The sequence below is a fragment of the Nicotiana tomentosiformis genome, chromosome 4 (assembly GCF_000390325.3).
Source record: "Nicotiana tomentosiformis chromosome 4, ASM39032v3, whole genome shotgun sequence".
In the NCBI taxonomy this organism is placed as follows: domain Eukaryota; kingdom Viridiplantae; phylum Streptophyta; class Magnoliopsida; order Solanales; family Solanaceae; genus Nicotiana; species Nicotiana tomentosiformis.
This window is the reverse complement of record NC_090815.1, coordinates 86,684,184-86,690,223: the sequence shown is the minus strand read 5'-3', so window position 1 is coordinate 86,690,223 and position 6,040 is coordinate 86,684,184.

Sequence of the window (6,040 nt, the reverse complement as noted above, 5' to 3'; positions counted from 1 at the left end):
TCCTGTCTTGAAATATGTTTGACGGAGTATTTTGAAATTGTCATAAGACTCATTTTTTCAAGCCATAACAACAGATATTGAAAAACATAGGTGTGTGATTAAAGTGTTATTCAACATAAGTTTCTGGAAGCCGAAGACTTTTCATCCTCGTTTTGATATGTTCATTTGTTTTAAATTAGAGTACCGTGAGAAAATGATAAGCACCTTACGCATTTTTCGTCGAAATAGGTAACTTTTGCCTTGTATTGTTGTAGCACTTTATCTGGTGAATTATTGCGAACTTGTGTAGTTTGCATGATCAAATTTATTCAGTAAAATTTGATGGAAATAATAGATATTCCGTTAAGCTATACAGTAAGCAACCTCTGCTTGCGACAAAGGGATGTGAGTTAAATCATGTACGTAGGCAAAATACTCCAAACCAAACAGCGACATAATGCTAATTTTGACCTCTTTTGCTTTCTTATTTTCCATTTTTTCTTCTCTCCTCTTTCTTTCTCCTGTCTTTCTAGAGAAATAGCAATGTGAATTCATGGATGTGTGTAAACTCAATTTTTGAGTCTGGAAAATAATCAAAACAAGAAAAGTGTTAAGAATTGTAATATTCGATTTCAAAGACACAATGAATGTTACAATCTCTATAATCTCCTTATTCTTCTCAACAAAAAATATTAGCTATCTTGAGCTTGGCATTGATTCAAAGGGCTTGAAAAGATTGATTTTGAATCTTCGTCTTGAATTTATATTTGAATTATTCGCCATGAACACTTGGGTGAATATTGCATTTGGATTTCACGCTATGAACAAACGAACTTCAGCTAAGCCGCACTTGGAATCTTGATTTGTAGTATCTTTCGCTTTGGATGCTTGTAGAGTAATCCTTTGAACTACTATCCTTCAGAGCTCTCTTCTAACTTGCTAATGTTTCTGGTCTGCTTCTAGCCTTATGGAGATCTCCATAAATAGTTGTCGAAAGTGAAGTAGTTTTGAGTATGTAGACTCTGTCGAGTAATTTGATTAGTCAATTGAATTACCAACCAATCACATGATGACAAGCTTGTTTTTAGGCCAAAATATGTAACCTGTGTACGTGGCATGTTCTCGTTGGTTTTTTTTTCTTTCTTATTTGACTTAACATGGGCATGATTTCATTGACCGTTTCATTTGAATTGGGCCACATAAATTGACATGTGATATTGGCCTGAGCTAATCAAAAAGTTGAGGAATAAACATAATTAGTAAAGGGATTTTTTCATTCCTATACAATATTTGAAACTTATTTACTAAAATTATCATAATTTTGTATATTACCCACCCTAAACAAGGATTACTTACAAATTATATACATTACACCTTAAAAGGCTCCAAATTTATTATTAGTGCCTTAAATTAGGGAATTCTTTACTTGAAAAAAGGCATAACTGAAGGGAACAATTGTGTTAACCATGTTTGAGTATCTGATGGTGGCAATAGCAGCTCCCGTCATCGGAAAAGTGTAGGCCCGAAGTATACAATCCTAGATCGTACTGAGTTGTTGGAATAGCTTGAGTGATTGGCAAGATTGGCTTGAACATCAAGTGGGTTATGAGCCTCGGGACGATAAATTTTAGCTACAAAATGCCTGAACCAGTCACAAATTAAATTTGGTATTGAACTCTTTGAAGGTGATTGGCTTTTCCATTGAATGACTCTGTTGAAGCATTGTACTACTGTCCAAAGTTGGATGAAATGAGTTGGATGAAAATCCTCCTCGACGATGAGCAGTAAAGAGTTTTTAGTATTCAGGTGTTTGATTCTCCACCATTGACAGACATTAAAAAGCTTTGAAACTTTGAATTCAAATTTGGGTTTTCAAAAACCATTATTTGTTTGGATTGAGTGTTGCTACAAATAATTGGGAATATTGTTTGGAGTTTATATCTCAATTTTGAGAGTGTTTGGTGAAGATTAAACTTGATTTTGGCTGAATTTCAGATTGAAACTCGAAGAAGAAGAAGAAGAAGAAGAACACATGACATACAATATACTTACGAAATTGTAGTAAAGTTGTAGTATAATTGTATGTAAATTATATTCATATATATATTTGAATATTGTATGAAAGTTGAAAAATAGTTGTATTATGTATGAATCGTTGTATAAAATTTGTATTTAAGTTATCAATACTATCTTTTTACATAAAGTTGTAGATATGTATCAACATTTGTCCAAAGATTTTACGAGATTAATAACTATCGTGCAGGGCTAGTAAAGTATTCTGCTTCACTTGATTGGTTAACTTACCTAATACACTAATCTATCACAAATTAACGAAACCTATTTAAATCATCACTAAAATGGATACATCGTACTTACAATTAATATTATACAATTTGATGGTACAATAACATACAAATTTAAAAATAAAATTCGTACAGATTTAATACAAATTGATATATCTAAAACAACATACATACTAAAAATAAATTTTATACAACTAATTATATAGTATACACTTATTTACAACTTATCTACAACTTTCATACATTATTTTTACCTAGTTAAAATGCATCTACAACATCATACAACTTAAATACAATTTTCATACAAATTTTATACAATATGTCTTTTTGTATGTTTTGTATCTAATTTGTATATATTTTGTATGTGGTGTGTGTTTCTTCCTCTCTAAAATTCCAATCAAAACTTTCTCTCTTAATACAATTTTGATACATATCAATAACTTTATGTAAAAAGATTGTATTGATAACTTAAATACAAATTTTATACAACGATTCATATATTATACAACTATTTTTCAACTTTCATATAACATTCAAATAAAAAAATATATATAACTACAATAGAATAAAATTTACATACACTTATACTATAACTTTACTATAATTTCGTAAGTATATTGTATGTCATGTGTTCTTCTTCTTCTTCTTCGAGTTTCAATATGAAATTCAGCCAAAATCAAGTATAATCTTAACCAAACATCCTCAAAATTGAGATATAAACTCCAAGCAATATTCTCAATTGTTTGGAACATCACCTAATCCAAACAAATAATGGTTTTTGAAAATTCAAATTCGAATTCAAAGCTTCAAAGCTTTTTAATGGCTGTTAATAATGGTGGAGAGTCAAACACCTTCAAAATTTATTGATTGACAATTTCAATTTGAACACCAATTATTCAACATGAAAGAAAATTGCTAAGTTAAAACTCTATAGTAAAACGATTGAAATCCATTGATGAATTCTATTAAAAATATATACAACATGAAAGGATAAAAAATAGAGGACAACAAAGGAAGAAAAATTGGAGAAAGAACAAAGAATAAGAGATTGAGAGAGAGAGAGAGAGAGAGAGAGAGAGCGCAAGAGGGAGAGAGGAGAAGGATGATAAATAATTGATTCCTTATTCAATTTCTAATATAAATGGATACTCATTTTATTCATAAAGTGTATATAATTAATAAATTGTATATGCCTATGTAATTAGAAACTTGAGTAGGGAGGGTAATAGAGTTTCAAATAGTGTATAGGAAGGTAAAAATCCCATTAGTCAATATTCAAGAAAAATCTCAAAATCTTAACAGAGTAAGTAATTAACAAAATTGGTAGCTAATTAACTACATTCCTAACATAAACACAATCAATTATCAATGGACCTCTCAATCCTTCCCATGTTCCGTTGCTTATTTTTAGCGGAAGTCTTAAAAATGCCAAAAGGTAATTAATGTGGTAAGTTACTGCATTTAGTTGATTTATAGGGAACAAGACTGCACAACCATTAGACCACATTATTGTTCATTTTCTATTGCCTTTTTTCTTTTTCCTTTTTGGTTTTCCCGTTATCTTTCTTTTTTTTTAAATGAAAAAGAACATAGATTTTTAAATATGGGAACGTGATGGGAGGTTTTCTTTACATGTTTATTTTTATTGTTATATTTGATTCCTTTTATACTCCTAAAAATAATAAGTATAGTTTATCTAGTATATCATTGTTGTATAAATAACATATATAATATTTGAAGTATATTATAGTTGTATAAATATTATAGTATACTACTTGTATATTACTATTATATTAAATACAACGTATATATAACTAATATATAATATAATTATGTTATTTTATTAGATACGAGGTATATATTATAACTAATATATAATATAATTTTGTGGATATGTGCAGTGATATATGATGTTTTTTGGGCATATAATTAATTTTATGATTTAGTATGCTATATATTTATCGTATAAATATTACATATATAGAATATTATATATATATATATATATATATATATATATATATATATATATATATATATATATATATATATATATATATATATATATATATATATATATATTGGTATATTAGAATATGAAAACAGGCATATAAATGATTTATATATATTATACTCCTAAAAATAATAAGTATAGTTTATCTAGTATATAATAGTTGTATCAATAATATATATAATATTTGAAATATATTATAGTTGTATAAATATTATTATATAGTATACTACTTGTATATTACTATTATATTACACACGACGTATATATAACTAATATATAATATAATTATGTGGATATGCATAGTGATATATGACTTTTTTGAGCATATAATTAATTTTATGATTTAGTATGCTATATATTTATCGTATAAATATTACATATATAGAATATATTATTGTTTCATAAATATTATATATGTAACATGCACTGGTATATTACTATATATATATATATATAAACAATACTATGGTCTGCACATGATCTTACTTCTATTCTTTATTAGTTCCCTTTCCCTTCATCTTCATTTACGATGCAATTGCGAAAATTACTAATACTAGTTCTCACGACCACCAATATTTCCTTCAATCAAACTGAAGGAGTATTGGTTTTTGGGTTTGGTATGTTTCACAAGTCGGAAGTAATTTTGGTTTCAACAGAGCGGAAAAATTTGTGCGGATTAGTGTTTGGGTTCGCAAACGAATTGATTTTCAGAGACTCGAGAGATTTTGAGAGAACCTAGTTCAAAGATACTGGCAAAAGAGGCGATAAATTTCAAGGGGAAATGGATAGTTTCAATATATTATATATAATTAGAATATATTTAAAATACATTTTGAGTGAAAATGAAGAAAATAAGAGGAGATAGACAGTGAAATTTAGGATAAAACATAAAGAGGAGAGAGAGTGTAATAGATTCCATGATTTGTGACTCCTTAATTGTGTGCATAATTTGTACAATATATTAATCTTTGGAATTTATGCAGTGAGAGTAAGGCTGCGTACAATAGACCCTTGTGGTTAGGTTTTTTTTCGGACCCCGCGCATAGCGGGAGCTTAGTGCACTGGGTTGCCATTTATTAATAATGTAAAAAAATCTTTGGAATAAACAACAAATGATATTATTTTCTTAAATACTTTTTAAAAAAATGCTTAGCTGTGTAGTTTTCTCCAGGAAATTACACCTAATGACCTTAAAAATGAACGGTCTTGACTTTTTGACCCCCGCTTGCCCCATTCGCAAAATTGTAAGGTCAAAAGTGTTGCTCATCGGGCAAACGAGGGGCAACACTTGTTAAACTTAAAGTTCTGCCCATGGGACAAGTGGGGTTAAAAAATCAAGGGAGTACTAACTAACAGGTGAGTCCTCCCCGAACCGCCCCTTCGTCGAACCTTTCCTTTAATGGTTGGGGAAAGCATTCCCTTATCTGAACTTGGTGGGCATTCTTTCCGGGCTTAGTAAAATAGGGGGTGGGTTTGACTTGAACGCCCTCGGTCGGGATGGTCCTGTCGAAGAACTTGTTTTTTCTTTAGATAAAGCGGAAGCTCGTTCCTGGCCTCTTTGGCAGTAGCTAATCTGAATTCGCAACCCGCCATCTTTGGGCAGGAGTCGTTAGATCTTGCCCAGGCAATGGAGCGATCGACACTCGCTCGCAAGTTTTAAGAAGTGGTAAGCGCAAGGACAATTTGATTCAGAAAGGGGAGGAGGAGTAGCCTAGCCTGGTTCTTGTTTGTTTTCCTTAGCGGT